Raw genomic sequence first — 20,375 nt, 5'->3', positions numbered from 1 at the left:
AACTGGAAACACTGAATAATCAAACATTTATATACCACATTAACTCCTACACAAATTCCGAGATGAATTCCAAGAGAATACTGATGGGAAAAACAATATCAACTTTATTGGTACAGCTTTTACTATTTGCAAAATACTTTCACAAAATATAATTTGATCTTTACATCAATTCTGTGAAAAAGACAGAGGAGACATTTAATTCCAGTCACTTGCGGAACACTTACTAAGTGCCAGCCATGAGCTAGCCACTAGTGATACTACTGGAATGACTAACATCCTCCTTGGCCCAGGAATGAAGAGTTTCTTGGGACATGGAACGTTCAGTGCTAAAACAAAGTCCCTGGCAAGCCAAGATGGTTGGTCACCCTAGCAAAAATTAATATGGCATAGACACTGTCCTCAAGGAGCTCACTATTTAATATTATGATTCCCTAAAACTGAAGTTCAGCTAAGTTCATTTATTTACCTAAGGTCAAACAGCTAATAAGAGAAACAGAGCCCAGAGAAACCAGGTCTTCCAACTCCTACTTTATACTCTTGTCTCCTATATTATTCAATGTCTGAAAAAACAAAAAAAGCATTTTGCCCATAAGATATGATTTTTAATTTTTATAAGTACAGAAAATTAAATACACATATACACTAGACAGAGATTTAATACCCCAAGCCACAATCAAAGGCTCTAACTTATCAACCACACTTAAAGAGAACCTAACAAGTTTCATTTTACTCTACAATATTAAACATATGTTACATAGTTAAATCATAATGCCAAGGACTTCTGTGATGTTTCTTATACTATCCTAGTATATTTTAATTAACATTCATTCATTGAGTAATACTTGTACAGTATTTACTGACTACATATAATGACACTGTGCACTCCCAGAACTTTTCTCATGCTTAAAAGGGTAGCATTTACATATCATAAGCATAATCATGTTCATATATGTCTTCTCACTAGATTCTATGCTCCCTAAAAATACTGGTTCTGCGTTCACACCGTGTAACACAGGACCTATCACCTAGTTAGCATTTATCTGATAGGGTTCAGGACATATGTACCCAGACAGGACACACTCCCCCAAAATATTTTAAGCTGAAGATATCTGGGAAAAACAAAGAAGCTGGAAGGGCAGTCTCTGTTCTCTTCTTCCCTTTCTCCCTGAAGTAGGTCATGAACACTACAAAAGCTTTTCTGACCTACTCAGGAAACAAGTCGCAAGATCCTCACTGAAGAGGTGCCCTCCATATCCCCAAAAGAAAGAAATATCCTAATCTTTGAAGACACAAAGTCACAGAGTAGAATCTGAACAAACAGGCCTTGCTAAATTCCCCCCAGTTGTCTAACATTAGATCACACTTTTTCATCCAATCATGCTTCTTCACGATCATCCACTTCCTCATCAAGCCCAGCATAAAATATACACAGATTTACCCCTTTTTTCACGTCTTCATTTCCTTATGAAGGCTCCTGTGTCACTTTATTTATTATAGTAAATAAATCTGTATGCTTCTCTCTTGTTAATCTGTCTTTTGTTATAGGGGCCTCCACCATGCACCTAGCAATGGGTGAGAAAAAGATATTTTTTCTCCCCTACACAATCAAAGGATAAATATAAGGTATATGGGCAATATCAAGTAAAACACTCATAAGGAATATGTAATTTAGTTAGAGATGTACATACATAACCTCACTGAAGTAATGGCAAATATGACTGGTACAGGTTATGAAGTTACCAGGAATTTAAATTCCTGGACTGAAAATTTAGGGTTTAAAAAAAGTCCTTTACCACAGATAATTTGAGTAGCACTGCTAGACTACATAAACAGAATTAGTATGATTTACTACATAGCCAGATTATAATATGAGAATTTATCCCACTGTTCAACTAAAAATATACTTCTAAAACATACACTTTTGAATTTGGAAAAAAAATTTGAACAAGCCAACAATGTAGCAGGAAACTGGGATACTATTCAGGAAATAGTTTTTAAATTTGTTTTTGGAGGCTGATTATTGTATATGATTTAACCACATGGAAAAATAATCTATTTTCTGTTTTCTTCTAGGTTACAAAGAAATGAAAACTGCTACTTTGAGGTCAAAGATAAATTTAAAGTTAGGTTTTTTGAAAAATTTTAAAAAAAAGAAAATTTATTAAAGATATGGAACATAGATTTCCCGAAGTATGACGATGGCTTAAATGTGGATATAGGTAAATGAAAAAACATGAGTTGGTCAGAAAATGAGTACCAAAACATCAAATTAATGATGGGATTGTAGTCCCAGCTACTCAGGAGGCTGAGCTGAGAGGATCAATTTTTTTTTTTTTTTTTTTTTTTTTTTTGAGACAGAGTCTGGCTCTGTCGCCCAGGCTGGAATGCAGTGGCCGGATCTCAGATCACTGCAAGCTCCACCTCCCGGGTTTACGCCATTCTCCTGCCTCAGCCTCCCGAGTAGCTGGGACTACAGGCGCCCGCCACCTTGCCCGGCTAGTTTTTTGTATTTTTTAGTAGAGACGGGGTTTCACCGGGTTAGCCAGGATGGTCTCGATCTGCTGACCTCATGATCCGCCCGTCTCGGCCTCCCAAAGTGCTGGGATTACAGGCTTGAGCCACCGCGCCCGGCCAGAGGATCAATTTAGCCCAGGAGTTCAAGGTTGCAGTGAGCTGTAACTGCACCACTGCATTCGAGCCTGGGTGACAGAGCAAGACCCCGTCTCACACCTGGAAAAAAATAATAATGGCATTGTGTGATATAAGAAAATTTCCTTTTGGTGGGAAGAGATTTACAGTGAAGTCCTTATTTGTAAAATAACACAGTGTCCCATTTGGCTTTGAAATACTTCAGCCAAAAAAAAAAGGCAGAAAAGCAGAAGGAAAAGGAAGAAGATGGAGAGGGAGGGGGAGGTAGTAGCACTACCAGCAGCAGCAGCAGCAGCAGCAGCCATGGGGAAAATCTTGGTAACTGTTCGACCTAGGTACTATGTATATATTGTTCTCCTTCTCTTGAGTATGTTTGAAATTTTCTTAATAAAAAAGCCAATCTACTTAGCTAGAAATATTTCTATTTCTGAAAGAAATGAAGATGTTTATTCTACGTAAAACTTTACCCTTACAATTTAAAAATAAAATCTATGTATTTGGTGTCTTTTGACGGACTTTACAAAGCACCAGTAAAGGGAAACACTAAAAAGTACTTTTAAAAAGAATACCAGGAAACAATATAGAGGATGTTCAAAGTGTAACACCACCAACTCAGTCATATTTTTAGCTTTTTCTACAGCTAATAATAATAAAAGCCAACATAGTAGCAGACATGTACCATTAATGATTACTAGAACCTTTGGCATTGCCCATATGAAGTTTAATTCCCCAAAGTTGTCAATTATAGCTTGGTAATATCCTCTTGGTTGGATATTGCTTGAAGATATAGAAGGCTTTTCTACCAGGTTCCTTCCTGCTTTATTAACCATAACTCAGGGTTTGTTTTTTGTTTTTGTTTTTCATTTCCTCTCAGAGTTCAGAGATCATGACTGCTAAAAAATTTGGAGAATACTATGTTAGTAACATAATAATAACTATTGCCTAAAAAAAATTTTATAAGCTATTGATTTATTGATAGACACAAACCTAGTCATATACAATCCTTGATTTCTAAGAATTTAAACAATTGAGTAAAAAATGAATTCCAAAATACTTTTCATTAAAAAAAAAAAAGTAATGTCCCTACTATTTAACTTTGATATACATATTCTTGAAGTGGCATTAAAAGAACCACACCATGCTATCTCCTGGGGGAAAACAAATACTTAAGGTGGGATATTCAATCTATTACTTTTTCAGATAGTACCATTCCCTTCGATCTTTTCTTTAAAAGGGGAAAGGCCGTCTCTGATCAGTGATTTTAAAGCCTGGATGAATCCCTTTCAAAGATTTTATCTCACAACCTAAAAGTGTATTATTAATATTTTTCTGAAGGTTCCCTCCAAGATTTCAAACAATCAACCAGGATTTTAGAAACTAACATCCTGGGAGTCAGTGTTAGACTTGAACTGGTCTAGCATATCCCTGACGATGCACACAACTCTTCTTCTGGAGGTAGAGATAATCAAACAAAGGTTAGACTTTCAAAAAGCCTCCTTAACAAAGATCTCAAGTAGATTACTTTTTTAAAATACCTGTATTGGAAATGTAGAAGTCAATCATTCATTCAATCTGCTGAATCTACTATTAAGATTTACTGAAATTCAATATTAGGTACCACCATGCTAGGACCGGATGATACAAAATTAGTAAGACTTGATCGCTGCCTTAAGGGAAGCTTAAGACAAGTGAGGGAGAGAGAGGAGCTTGAAAAACTGGCATTGTCTTCATTCCTCCAAATGTCATTGTTGAAATATAATCCCCAGTGTTGGTGGTGGGGCCTGGTGGGAGGTGTTTGGGTCATTGGGGTGGATCCCTCATGAAGAGCATGGTGCTGTCCTCAAGACAGTGAGTTATATGGAGATCTGGTTTGTTTAAAAGGGTGTGGCACTTTTCCCACTCTCTCTTGCTCCCACTCTCACCATGTGATGTGCTGGCTCCCCCTTCGCCTTTCACCATGATTGTAAACTTCCTGAGGCCCTCACCAGAAGCAGGTGTTGGCACTCTGCATCATATCTACCCTGCAGAACTGTGAGCCAACTAAACTAAACCTCTTTTCTCTATACTACTCGGTCTCAGGTATTCCTTTTTAAGTGATGCAAGAATGGACTAACCATTGGTACGAAAAATAAACTACTCCAAAAGTACTCCACAATGAACCATTCCAAGATGGCTACAGGATCAACCCACTTAATATTTTTATAAGTTATCTAGAACAAGAAACAATACTGAAATGTTCCAATATGAAGATGACGAGAAATGTCAGTACTAACAAAGATCAACAGTTAGAAAAACTAGGGAGATATATATAAAGAAATAAAAATCTACAACGAAGGTAAGCATAATATAATAGATTTAATGGATAATAAAACTTTCAAACTATGAGGATTAAGTTCTTATAAATCCACATGGTAGGAGAAATCTTAGATAACGAACTCATAACCTAATTTTTTAATGAGATTGCAAGACAACCTATAATGGCTCACAAATGCTTTATATTCCCTAAAATGAAATGCAGAGAACAAAGAAGACACTAAATAGCTACCAATGGCATTTCTCTATCCTAAACTGGTAAAAAGCTACACTCTTAAGTAGTATTAGAAGTTAAGATGAAATAGGTAAATACATGGGGCTAAAATAAGAAGGAAAGGATGTAGTTAGTTACTGGGAAGGACCTGCCATCTCCCTTAGCTCATAGATATTTATACCTGCATAGTCATTTAAGTTTAATTCTAAAAGCTGCCTGAATATTTCTGACATTAGTATAAATGTGTCCTTAATCAGGAGGTCCATGGAGTTTTAGGACTTCTGTGAATCCTGTTAAAGAACATGCAAAATTATGCATGTAAATACATGAAATTTTATGTAAAGAGGATCCATGCTTCTCATCAGATTCACCCTTTGACATCACACTTTATACCTGATGTGACCCAAGAAAGGATAAGAATCAACCACAAACCAGATTTTCCTGCCATGAGTCAAAAAACCTGGAATTTTCTCCATCCTTTGGATAAAGTGTGGAACTGAAGCTGTGGACTTCTTTTGAAAGTCTCTTTACACTTCATTATTGGCTGTAATAATTCATTCACACCTCATCTGAAGGTCCATTCTTAGACTCTGCTTATACATTTTCTCAAAATAGAGACTTTAAAAACACATCCATACCTATTAATTTCTACAAAAGCTTTGATTTTTAAAAAACACTTGAGGCAAAATGTTAGTTACCAGTTTTATAAATTAATAAAAATGCTTCCTGATACTACAGCTCTCTGGTATTTAGCCTGAGAGCTTTGCTTCCATAGTCAATATTCCTCAAGCTTGATTACGGGAGAGTCATTTTAAATCCTCTCTAGCAGGAAGAGTCTTTTCCTTTATGTAACACTACTAGACATTTACCTGGGCAGTAATATCTCTAACAGCATAAACAATGTTTCTTTTTAATCTTTTCTTGCCCAATATCCTAAAGGCTACAAATACCACATGGTAGTACACATAGCACAATGATAAGATATAATACATTTTCATGATACTTAGTATATATGTGACCAATCACCTAAGAGGAAACTGGCAGAAGAACAAAAGTAGAAACAAGTGACTCATATGTCCAACAGAATTTCTGAAAAACATATACAGTACAGAAGTAAATCTACATTAGATCTGAATTTCAAATAAGGCAAACTCATAAATGAGAAGGGATTATTATACTCATAAAATAAAAGAGCTCTGGAAAGAGATCTGGGAGTCATTATATACCGTTTCCTGAAGAGTAACATGTCCAATGTACTGTTACAGTCAGAAAGGCCAATGGTAATAGTGGCCATTAGCAGAGTGCATATCAGAAACAGAAAACAAAATACTACCTAAGTCTATTTTATATAAAACAATCTCTTAACAAGAGCCTGACAATCCATGTAAGTGAAAAGAAAATTTTTAGACAGGCAAGGGCTGGGGGCCTCCCATATGAAAGTGAACTATAAAACTTTTAAATCTACAGCCTGAAAATAATGCTGAAAGGTAACTGGCTCAAAATGCACAGATTCCAAAGGCAACAGGTAGCGACAGAGGGTGAATATAGATTATTTCACAAAAAACAGAACCAATGAAAACCCCAAAATCTCTAGTTTGGAGAAGAATATAATTTAGAGTAGAGAATGCTAATAGGTTATTTTGCAACTTCTTGTCACAATAATCCTGTGAGGAAAAAATTTACCATGTATTTCAACATAAATCTTTGGAAGAATGATTAGAATGCAAAATGTCCTTCCCGTATTTAATTTTTAAAAAAAGACTAACTGGATTCAGGCCCAGCACGGTGGCTCACGCCTGTAAATCCAAGCACTTCGGGAGGCCAAGGCGGGCAGATTACTTGAGATCAGAAGTTCAAGACCAGCCTGGCCAACATGGGGAAACCCCTGTCTCTACTAAAAATACAAAAATTAGCCAGGTGTGGTGGCACACGCCTGTAATCTCAGCTACTTGGGAGACTGAGAAAAGAGAATCACTTGAGCCTGGGAGGCAGAGGTTGCAGTGAGCCGAGATCATGCTACTGCATTCCAGTCTGGGTGACAGTGCGAGATTCCATCTTAAAAAAAAAAAAAAAAAACTAATTGGATTCAGTAAAAAGCATTGTTAGCTATTAATTTCATGTCTCTGTGAATGCAGTTTATTCTAAGTATTAAACACACACAAGAAGTTACTGAAGTTCACCACCATTAGGAACATACAATTTAATACACAGTTTCATATGGTACTCTTTGTACTTCCTGATGTAGTTGTAGGCTTGTAGCACCCACAAGATAAACATGCTTATTAAAATAAAACTTTTTTTTTTAAGACTAAGTCTTGCTCTGTCGCCCAGGCTGGAGTGCAGTGGCACGATCTCAGCTCACTGCAACCTCCACCTCACAGGTTCAAGCGATTCTCCTGCCCTGCCTTAGCCTCCTGAGTAGCTGGGATTATAGATGCCCACCACCATGCCCAGCTAATTTTTGTATTTTTAGTAGAGACGGGGTTTCACCATGTTGGCCAGGTTGGTCTCGAACTCCTGACCTCAGGTGATCCGCTTGCCTGAGCCTCCCAAAGTGCTGGGATCACAGGTGTGAGCAACTGTGTCCGGCCAAAATCAAATATTCATTCTCAAAAAATTATTGTAAGTACGAGAAGAAAATCTCATCAAATATTACGCAGTGGTTTTAGAAAACAGAACAAATATGATGATCTTTTAAGAGACAGATTTATAAATAGATCTAGACCCTTTCTCACCAAACAATGAGTGAAACATAGACTAAACAAAATGAAAGTAAACAGCATAATTAAGGAATTATTTACTTAAAATCAACACCACCATAAAACACACAAGTTTACCTACTTTTAAACCACTTAAATATTTTAAGTAAATATTATCAATTTTTTGGCAAGATTCTACAGTTCTGCAATTTCATAAGAATGAGCTGGGGAAAATAATTTTAACTTAATGAATTACCCTTTTCCTCCTGCATGCATGAGGAAACATTATTTTCTATAGTTTGTTATAACACAATGATGGAAAAGAATAAGTAAACAAAGATATAGAGAAAAAATAAAAAGGAAATCTTATGACAGTAAGTTCATTCAGAGCAGGGAATACATTTAAGTGTTCGCCACATTCAAGGAGCCGCCCAATAAAACTGCTTAGTAGTTAGTTAAATGTAATAGTAGTGCTTATGTCAAGCCACGTTGGTAAACTCTGGGCTGGGCTCTGCCCAGGTAACAGAACACACCCCACACAGAATTCTCTCAATCTTTCCGTCACTCTGCATAAATGAGGCACAAGAAATAGCAAGAAATTCGGTACTGCCAAAACAAAATCACCTAAACCAGAAGCACATATTAAATGTCTCCAACTTGATACTGTGCTAAATATTGCATAAAGAAGTGCAGTCACTGTCTGGTTATCTATACCAGTAAAGAGGAGCCATGGAAATTCAACATGGACAGATCATCCACTCAGCTGCTTTGGGGTCATGGTCCCTCTCTGCACAACATGGAAACTTAGCTGAAAAACAGAAAAGTAGCTCTAACTTAGCTAAGCAATAAAGGGTACATTCAGTCAATTCAGGAGCCCCCAACTAGAGGTATCCACAATGTGGTTGCCATCCAAGGTGGAAATCTGGTCCCTAGTTGCATCTGGGCAACAAAGGGCTCCAATGTGAGTCAAGACGTGAAGAACTAAAATGGCACTGCAGTTAAAAAGCTGGGGGAAAAAACACCTATGAAAAAGTCATCTAGGACTGGGCACAGTGGCTCAAGCCTGTAATCAGCACTTTGGGAGGCTGAGGCAGGAGGATCACGAGGTCAGGAATTTGAGACCAGCCTGGTTAACATGGCGAAACCCCGTCTCCATGAAAAATACAAAAATTAGCCAGGCATGGCGGCAGGTGCCTGTAATCCCAGCTACTCCGGAGGCTGAGGCAGGAGAATCACTTCAACCCAGGAAGCAGAGGCTGCAGTGAGCCGCGATTGTGCCACTGGACTCCAGCCTGGGCGACAGGTGCAAGACTCCGTCTCAAAAAAAAAAAAAAAGAAAGAAAAGAAAAAGTCATCTATTTTCTCACTAGACAATAGAGTTCTTCTGCCAACTAAGAATTTCAGTATTCTGAATCTACTAATTTTTGGAAATAAGGTCAACTAATCAACTTTTACAATATTCCTTTTGGCTCTAAACAATGAATTTTGACTTTAAAGCCTTAAAACTGATTTAAAATACCTAAAAACTGCAAGGGCATCATCTTAAAGCGAAATAGCAAAAGAATAGTGTTTATATATATATATATATTTTTAATTGGCTCAGTATTATAGATCTCCATAAAACCTTTTATTCAATATTAATCACTAAATCTTTTATTCAAAAATTTGTTGATTTCTAAATAATACTTAACAGTTCACTTTTTGCCAAATTCAGATTACATGTTATATTAAAATCCTAATTAAAGCAACTTGACTGAGAAGTAGAAAGTGAGGGGAGGGGACAGTACCCAATTTTTTAAATGAGCTTACTAATTCAATTGGTTTAATCATCAAAAATCCATATGTTTTACATGTCAATGTAAAAGCGCTGCTCATTCCAGTCGAGGAAATAATGAAAATAAATAGTGACCTGAATAAAAGTTAACTGCATGCATGGTTAGACCCATGGTCTGGGCTTCTTTATTTTGGATACATTTTATTAAAATGGACTACCTCAAGTAAATGAAAGAATGATAGAAACACACATTTATTTAACAGTGTCCTTACAAGAACAGATTTTTAGGACTTGAATTGATAACCTCTTGTACTTATATGTGTGACCCATTTTACAAACTCAGCTTATTATCCTCAAGCAAATGGCTCACTTTCAGACTACCTGTCCAAGAACAATGTTGCCCAGTTTTGCTCGTCCATAATTTTCTCATTTTCTCTATTGATCCTGCATGATCTCCACACCCATTGAAAAACTGGAGGGGGAAAAGAAAAAAAAGAAACAACACTGTGCAAAAAGAAAAGCCATAAAGTCACCACACACTGAAGGGAACCATTTCTGCCCGCATTACTTGCTCACCTTATCTTCTCTAGTCTTAGCTTCCTCACCTTAAAGAAATAGTATAAAATAACCTTTTAGCCCTAAAAATTCTGTACCTCTATAAGACCTCACAGCCACCTCTGAAAGCTATAAATCAGATAAACAAAAACTCACATACAAAAAGCATTTTCAATACAAATACACAACAGAATAAGAACTTAGCTCAGTGCAAACGAGCTCTGCAGGGAAGCAAGTAGAAGCTTACCAAGCAAGCAATAGCATCAATATAATTGTTCAGATGCTTTTAGTGGATTTAATTATAACTCTTTTAGAGCACGGTAACATGGCAAAATAGTAGGTACATCTAATTAGTTTAAAAAAAAAAACTTAAAAATGATATTTTAAAATAATTTAAATAATATACATTATGAAACTTATATCATGTAATTTAGAATCAAATTAGAACTAGAATGAGTATACTTTATAGATGAAGATACTGAGACTCAGGCTGATTCAGAGCTCTTTCCATGCTATCTCTAATTTGTCTTTAATGCCACCTCCTATAATTTAAAATTAGTTTCTACATGGTAGAAATGAAAATTAAGTGGGGAGTGATTATGATCAAGCTTACAGCTCAATCTATAAGTTGAAAATGAGTAAGAGCGTGCATATCCATGTTTCCTTGACAAAGTAGGCTCTGCTTTACCATGCAATCCTGGGTTATAAGCTGTAAGTACTGTGTATAATGGGAGAAAATATCTATGTCCAGATGAACAGAGAAGGCCCTCCAATGAAATGTCTTTTTTTTTTTTTTTGAAACAGTTTCGTGCTTGTTGCCCAAGCTGGAGTGCAATGGCATGATCTTGGCTCACCACAACCTCCGCCTCCCAGCTTCAAGTGATTCTCCTGCCTCAGCCTCAGTAGCTGGGATTACAGGTACCTGCCACCACACCTGGCTAATTTTGTGTTTTTAGTAGAGATGGGGTTTCTCCAAGTTGGTCGGGCTGATCTCGAACTCTCAGGTGATCGGCCCGCCTCAGCCTCCCAAAGTGCTGGGATTACAGGTGTGAGCCACCACACCCAGCCTAAGGAAATATCTTTAAGTAAAGATCTAAAAGATTAATTAGAGATCATGAGTGGGAGAAAAGTACATTTTGAGCAGAGGCAACCAACCACATGTTCAAGGGTCCTTAAACGGGAAAAGAAAACTGTTTAAACACTACAAGTATGACTAGCACTGGAAAGATGTGATTAAAAAGGCAGGAAGGAGTCAGATCACAAAGGGACTTGAAGCCTTGTCAACATTTTGGGTTTTATTTTAAACCACTGATATAAAGGAGGTCCTATCAGATTTGCATTTTGCATTGCATTTTGGCTACCATGTAAAGAAAAAAATGGGAGGGAAAACTCCAGGAAAAAAAAAAAAAATTAAAAATTTACACTACAGGCCAGGCGCGGCGGCTCATGCCTATAATCCCAGCACTTTGGGAGATCAAGGCGGGCAGATCACTTGAGGTCAGGAGATCAAGACCAGCCTGGCCAACATGGTGAAACCCCGTCTCTACTAAAAAATAGCTGGGTGTGGTGGTACATGCCTGTAATCCCAGCTACTTGGGAGGCTGAGGCAGGAGAATCACTTGAACCCAGGAGATGAAGGTTGTAGTGAGCTGAGGTCGCGCCACTGCACTCTAGCCTGGGTGACAAAGCAAGATTCTGTCTCAAAAAAAAAAAAAAATACACCATAATTTGGAAATGACTATTTTTCTTCTGCTAATATTCAAAACACATTCTGAGACTCACAAAACAACATGTGGCAGTAAACAGCACAGTTAAGAACTTACACTAAGTTCAAATATTATGTTATTTAGCTGGTACAGTATTTTGGTTCATCAAATATTGAGGTGATAAACCAAAAATAACAACTTTTATGTAATTAAATTAGTTTTAAGGAATTTAGGGGTATTATGCACATTTACCAGAATCTTTATTAAAAGCTAGAAAAAAATTATCAATAAATTAATCACTACTGATGTAAGTCACCTGGGTAAATATTTCACAGTGCCTCATTTCAAATGTTTTACACACTTAACAAAAATTGTGCTATAGTGTTAAGTACTTAAGATGACAAGACACTACATAAAAATCAAATATTATGGTTACAATTATGTGACAACTCCACATCTCTTTGTCTCTCATAGACTATATAATTAAAAGTTAATTGAATATCTTTCCAAAGAACCTCTTTTTCTGCCAGTGTTAGATATGGAACTCTTAGAGTGAGAGAGCAAAAGAAAGTTCTTCCTAGTTACACATTGCCAAGGACAAAAGTCAGACTAATCAAAAGATTCCCACCAAGCACTCCGTGACATCAACTAACATTTCACTGATAAATTCCGCAAAAGAATATTCAGTATATATAGCCTTGATCTTTGTGAAATGGCTCATCTGGCAGGGATCTTTCATTTGCCATTCAAAATGACTAATCTAAAGGATGCTGCAAACGATGCCATGAAGATTTTTCACTTCAAGTTAACAATGTAATTTTCTAAGTCAAAACCAACTGATAGTAAAACACTATTTACACAGGTTTAGTTTCTGAATACTATTACTGTATAAAAGCACGTTGTAAAGGTAGATGATCTTTGAAATAATCTAAAAGAAAAAAATTTGTTTAATTTACTAGTTAGGATGCTTATAAATACATGGCATAATAATTAGCTAGGAAAAAACGAAGCTAAAACTACTTTAAATGATAAATAATCATTAAAGAGTCTTCAGTCATAGGTTATAATATTCTTCTCCCATAAATATTTACATAATTTCATCCCTACCATCCTAGTAAAGTATTATGCTCTAATAAGAACTATCCTAATCTTCACTCAGCAATATTTTCAGGCTATTATTATTCTCATTTCCTTGAATAATATCCATACTCCAGGGCCATTTTCTTTCTCATATTCAATATCATGCATGCTTGTATCAAGGTTCCTTTCTTCATATCCTGTCACAGTATCAATCACTGCCTCCTGTCCACTCAATCCACTTTTGATTTATCAGCCGCCGTCTTTCTGGACTCCATAACTCGACCCAAACCATTTTAACAAGACATTGACAAATAGCACCCAGAATCACTTCAACCTGTTCCACTTAGTAAACTAAGAAACAGTAACTGTGACATCTCTGCATAAGTATTCCATTCTATTCCCCAGACTGATGTATATTAATGAGAAGATGGTATTTGAAATGCTTCTTCCACATCAGCATCTAATATGATCAAATTAGGAAATGGGATGATTTATTAAATTTTGTAGAGCTGAAATATTTCTTTATATCGCTGTATGTGTGGTTTCAGAAAGTGAGCTGTTGCTTTCAATTTTTCTACTGAAGATATGCCTGCATTTCACAGACGAATTATTGTCTTTAAAAAGATTGCAAGAAGGCAAAATGTTATTAAGCAAATGCTCAGTAAAACAAACTAAATCGGTTTTAAAATTCCTAATTTAATGTAAATCTTGGTTGTTTCACTGAAATTCAGTTTGTGATCTTATTTAGTCATATTTGCATCGTACTGTCTTGCTGTAGGACAGTTTTAAATTTATAGCATTACCAAGCAGCTTCACTTCTTGACTTTCAAGATATGTCCTCAATAAAATAAATAATTGCTCTCTAAGCACATATTTTATTCTCATTTTCAGATACAAGACAAAATAAAGATCAATAGGTTAATAAAAGAATAAAATAAAAATAGAAAATCAACTGTATCATTTCTATAATTTTCATAATTAGATATTAAAATGTTTTCATTAAAGTGATCCCCAATTTAAAATTCAATAACTGTTTTATGCATAGTTTAAACTTTAAACAATAAATTAGTTTTTCATATTACATTTGGATATGAAAGGGACATTCAATACATTCACAATAAAAATGAGTTAGAATAAATGTAACATTCATATTTTCCTTAAAGAAATTCTCTTCTTACTTCATCTTCTATTTTCCAGATATCCGTTCATTCCAGAAGTCAAAGTCTACGCTCATCTCAAAACTAGAGGATTTTCAAGAACACAACTACATTTAAGTCTATTTCTAGGCTGATCCCAACATACTGGGCCTATATACTCAATAATTTTCTAATAGAGTTGCCAAAGATTTCTTCCTGTTCACGGACAAATTGAAGGATTACCAATAAATGAATTCTGAAGGGGATCTGACTTTGTTCATTGATTAGAAAATAGCTGTAAAATTTAATAGTGCAATGCAATAATTGTAATATTTGAGAAAAGAAAAAACTACAAAAACAAGGAAAGGATAACTCATCCAGTATAAAATTAATTGTGATTCTCAAGATATTTACTACTTAGATGTTATGTGAATAGGGATCATGTGGTCACTGTCACAAGAAAGGAATAGCAATCTTGCAATTTTAAAGAGGCAAACCTAATTTTTAAGTTCAAAACACTCAGCATTTTTCAAGTTAAGAATAACATAAAGAACACTACATTGTTAAAATGTAGTCCAATCTTTCTACCCAATAATTGAGAAAAGGGTACCAGAAAAATATCATCAGACATGCTGTCCTTTGTTCCTCAGATAAAAGCATGAAGAAATGATAATTAAGCTTTTTTTAAAGTCTGTTAAACCACTAAAATATGATAAAAGAGAAATAAATTCACAAGTATGTTCTAGTATGTAATACAAAGATGTAATAATTAAAATGATTTCTTGGCCGGGCAGGGTGGCACATACCTGTAACCCCTGCATTTCATGAGGCCAAGGCAGGGGGATCGCTTGAGCTCAGGAATTTGAGACCAGCCTGGGCAACATGGTGAAACCCCAACTCCACAAAAACTACAAAAATTAGTTGCGTGTGGTGATGTGCACCTGTAGTCCCAGCTACTCAGGAGGTTGAGATAGGAGGATCCCTTGAGTGAAGAAGGTAGAGGCTACAGTGAGTCAAGATTGCACCACTGCACTCCAGCCCGGGTGACAGAGCAACACTCTGTCTCAAATGAATAAATAAAATAAAATAAAATGACTTCTTACGAAAACAATAGCATTTATGCTGGCCTTTACAATGTATAATGTATATTATTTTACTAGGTAAGTGCATTTTCTAAAATTATATTACTTTTTCAAATTAATAAATATCTGTTACTTGTTCTACTTCTAATACATTACTAACAAAAATTTTCCTAATTTTCTCTAATATATAATAATTGATCTCTTCCCTAACACCCTTTACACTTGTAGTCTACAGGTGTACAGTTTCAAGAAATCATCTGAGGCAACAATTACCTCATGTCATATTCGCAAAATGTCTTCAATTTGACGTCTTGAATCAAAAGCAAAGTACACCACTATGAAAGAAAAAATATTCATGCAAAAGAACCCGGAGAGTAAACAGCAACAGGAAATATCTGTCTGGGAGTACCAAGTTCATGAGTATATCTGTCACTTCAAATCCCTCAATGCCACCCACACACAATGGGTGTTTTGGATATGCTACAAAATGAACACATCCACATTACTTCAATTCCACATTAGGCAATAAAACGAAAATCACGCTGACCAGGGGTCTTCAGTACACAGAAATGACTAACAAAGTCAGACAAAAAATCAAGAGATAAGTGACAACAAAAAAAGATGAAAATGTATTCAAAAATAAACCACAATCATCCCACTAAAGAAAAAGCTTTTAACAAAAACCAACAGTGATTGCTACTAAAAATTCCCAGCAAATAAGAAATATGGTGGTATTCTTCTTCAGTTGTATAAAAGGCAACCACAAGAAACTTACAGTTAACATATATTTAAAAGCCAAAGACTGAATACTTCCCTCCTAAGATAGGAAAAAAGGCAAGTTTGCCCACGCTCATCACTTTTCTTCAGCATAGTAGAACCTAGACACTGCAATGACCCGAGAAAACTACAGAAATAGCAAACAATTCTAACAAGATGTAAAACTCATTTTTCAGGTAATTAATTGTCTTCATGGAAAATCTTAAGCTATCTTGAAAATATCTTCTATGACTAATAAGAGTAGAAAGGTTACAGGATACAAACTAAACATATAAAATATGTAAAATATAAAAGGTACAAAACATTACATGTACAAAATTACTCATATTTCTATATACACTAATCCAAAAATCCAAAATACTCCAAACTCTGAAACTTTCTGAGTGCCAAAATGATGCCATAAGTGGAAAACCCGTATCTGATACCTTTGCTTTCTGATGGTTTAATGTACACAAACTTTGTCTCATACACAAAATAATTTAAAATACTGTTTAAAATTATTCAGGCTATATGTATAAGGTATATATGAAACATAAATTGTGTGTTTAGATGTGGCTGTTATCCCTAAGATATCTCATTATGTATATGTAAGTATTACAAAATCTGAAAAAATCCAAAATCCAAAACACTTTAGGTCCCGAGTATTTCAGATAAGGAATATTCAACCTGTACTCAACAAATAATTGGAAAATAAAATGTTAAAATAATTCCATTTTCAATAGTGTCAAAAAATATGGAAATAAATTTAATAAAATATGTACGCTATAGACTGAATGTTTGTGTCCTCAAAAATTCATATGCTGAAACCCTACTGACCAATGTGATGGTATTTGAAGATGGGTCTGGTGGGAGGTAATTAGGTCATGAGAGTGGAGCCCTTGTGATACGATTCATAGCCTTCTGAGAAGAGATAAGAGAAAATTTGCTTCCTCTCTATGCTCTCCAAAATGTAACATGGGACACAAGAAGAAGACAGCCATCTGTCAACCTAAAAGAGGGACCTCACCAGAACTAGACCATGCTGTCACCCTTATCTCTAACCTCCCAGGCTCCAGAACTGTAAGAAATTTATGTCACACAATATCTTGTCACAGGTGCCCTGTCTGTGACAATGTGTAAAACCACTATAATGAAAACTACATAATACTGTTTGAGAAACTAAAGAAAAGCAAAATAAATGGAGAGATACAACATGTTCATAAATTGAAACATTCTATGATGTCAATACTCCTAGTCTACTGATTCGATAAATACCCAATCAAAATTCCAGCACGCTTTTGACAAAATTGTCAAGTTGATTCTAAAATTTATATGAAATGTAAACAATAACATCTAACTTTAAGACTTACTGTAGAACCAAAGTAATCAAAATCGTGTAAGACTAGTATAAAAACAGACAAAGGAATGGAACCAAATAAACAATCCAGAAACAGAGTCACATTCACACAGTTAGTTGGTTTTCGACAGAGGTACCAAGACTACTCAGTAAGAAAACAGTGCTAGACCAGCCAGGCGCGGTGGCTCAGGTTTGTAATTCCAGCACTTTGGGAGGCCAAGGCGGGCGGATCACTTGAGGTCAGGAGTTCAAGACCAACCTGGCCAACATGGTGAAAGCCCATCTCTCCTAAAATTACAAAAATTAGCTGGGCGTGGTGGTAGGCACCTGTAATGCCAGCTACTCAGGAGGCTGAGGCACAAGAATCACTTGAACCCAGGAGACAGAGGTTGCAGTGACCTGAGAATTGTGCCACTGCACTCTAGCCTCAGCGACAGAGAGAGACTCGGTCGGAAGGAAGGAAGGAAGGAAGGAAGGAAGGAAGGAAGGAAGGAAGGAAGGAAATGGTGCTAGATCTCCATATGAAGAAAATAATTGAACCTAACCCCCTATCTCATACGATACACAAAAATTAATCTGAATCATCAGGCAAACCCCAAAGTAATTGCTATAGAAGAAAACCACTGAGAGATGCTAAAGTTAGTAAGTGAAAGGTTGAGGAGAAGCACAGAATATTTATAGTTAGAAAATATCTTTTCCAAGATATCTATCAACTACAAAAGGAAAGATAGTAACTTCACAGGCGAAACCTGGCATCCTACATGATCAAGGTTAACACCACTAACTACATGATCAAGATTAACACCACTATGACATAGCAGTATCACAGACCCCTTGATATGATGCAATAAGAAGTACACGATGTCATTTCTCTTGTATTCTTGCCAAAAAAGCATAGCTCACTCTAATCATGAGAAAACATCACACAAACTCAGGTTGAGGGGCAAACTACAAAATAAACGCCATTATTCCTCTAAAGTGCCAAAGTCATGAAAGACAAACATAGACTCATCTTTGGATGAAGAAGTCTCATAGACTGGAGGAGACTAAGAAGAGATTAACAACTAAATGCAATATAGAATCCTGGATTGGATCCTGGAGCAGAAAAAGAATGTTATGAGAAAACTGATAAGATTTATAGCCTAGTTACTAGAACTGTATCAATGTTAAAGTCCTGCTTTTGATTATTGTACCAGGTGAGGTGATATGAGGGGTCTAAGGAAATTCTGTATTATTTTTTGCAGCTTTTCTGTTAGTCTAAAATTAGTTTAAAATAAAGGTTAGAAAAAGCCTGTAAGAAACAAAAAAAAAGTTTACTTGAGAATGACGATGGCAGGATGGCAGAATAGGATATCCCAGCCCTCATTCCCCAAGAAAGACACTGATAAAACAATAATATACAAACCAAAATACCTGTATAGAACTTCAAAAAACAGTTAAGAAGTTGCAGTACTCCAGGTGAGCTCAAAGCCAAGTACAGCCTCACTGAAATAAGTGAGAACCATTTTACTTTACCTGATTCTTTCTAAGGTCAGCAAACCTCAGTTCAGCTCATGGCTTTTGGGGTAACGGATTGGGGAAAATAGAAGCATGGAACATAAGTCCAACATTCTGACTTTTCTGAGGGCCATCCAAGGGATGGGTTTCTGTCTTGCCTGGAGCACTAATGGAAACAGCATAGGTTAAATATCTGGGTGCCAACAAAAGCAAAAGAGAACAGAAACAGATGCTGTGGCACCAGAGGGCCAGCAGTACCAAAGACAGAGACTGGGATGACTCAGGACGATCGGGAAAAGTCATCCAACTTATTTCTTCGTCAGAAGTGAGAGAGAAGAGGGAAGTACATGCTTCAAATATTCCAGCATTTTGGAGAGCTACCAGAGGGAATGGTATCTCTCACCTGCTAAAGAGTGCTGATGAGGAAGCTGGCGTACATTGAAAAAAGCTAATTGGTGAAGGACGTTCCCCGTAAGAAGCCAGTCCATAAAGACTAGGAAAGGCAGCTGTTTTTTAAAACTGCATAAAACTCAGCCAAAAAAAAAAAAAAAATCACAAGGCAGTCAAAGAAAGAAGGAAACCTAGCCCAATCAAAGGAACCAAATAAATTGCCAGAAACCAATCTCAAAGAAACTGAGATCTGTAAATTACCTGACAAATAAATGAAAATAGTTGTCTTAAAGCTCAATGATCCAAAAAAGAACACAGATGCACAACTAAACGAAGTCAAGAGAACAAAGTAAAAACAAAAACAAGACTATCAATGAAGAGAAATTACATTAAAAAAAGCAAAAATGCTAACACTGAAGAATACAATAACTGAATTGAAAAATTCACTAGAGAGGTTCAATAGCAAATGTAGTCAAGCAGAAGAACAAAATCAGAAAACACAAAGAAAGGTCAATTTAAAAGTATTGAGTTAGGGAAGCAAAAGGAAAAAGAATAAAGAAAAGTGAAGGAAGCCTAAGGGACTATAAGACATCATAAAACAGACCAATATACATATTATGGGAGTTATAGAAGAAGATACAGAAAAAAACAGGGAGTTTATTGTGGAGTTACAGAAGAAGAAACGGAAATGAACAGAGAGTTTATTTGAAGACATAATGGCCAAAAATTTCCCAAATCTGAGAAAGCAAATAGGCACCCAAATTTAAGAAGTTCAAATGATTTCATCCTTTCACTTCAAGGGTGAAGTAAAAGAGGCCCACACAGACACATTATAATCAAATTAACAAAAGTTAAAGGCAAAGAGAGAATCTTGAAAGCAGCAAAAGTAAGTTGTCATATACAAGGGAGCTTTCATAAGATTTCAGCAATTTCGCAGTGAAAACATTACAAGCCAGAAAGGAATCGGGTGATATATTCAAAGTGCTGAAAGAAAAAAAAAAACCCGTCAATCAAGAATACTATATCCAGCAAAACTGTTCTATAAGAACAAGAGACAAATTAAATCTTTCCCAGATAAGCAGAAGCTAAGGGAGTTCTTCACTACCAGACGTGCCTTACAAGAAATACTAAAAGGAGTCTTGCAAGTGGAAATGAAACGACACTAGA

At 36.0% G+C, this 20,375-nt stretch overlaps 1 protein-coding gene across 1 annotated transcript in view; it reads right to left on the bottom strand.

Moving 5' to 3' along the window:
- The window catches only part of RSRC1 (arginine and serine rich coiled-coil 1), a 418,307-nt gene that overhangs the window by 380,319 nt on the left and 17,613 nt on the right, over positions 1-20,375 (bottom strand). The window lies entirely within an intron of this gene.

Source organism: Macaca fascicularis, chromosome 2, assembly GCF_037993035.2.
Source record: "Macaca fascicularis isolate 582-1 chromosome 2, T2T-MFA8v1.1".
Lineage (NCBI taxonomy): Eukaryota > Metazoa > Chordata > Mammalia > Primates > Cercopithecidae > Macaca > Macaca fascicularis.
This window is presented reverse-complemented; position numbering and strand designations above follow the sequence as displayed.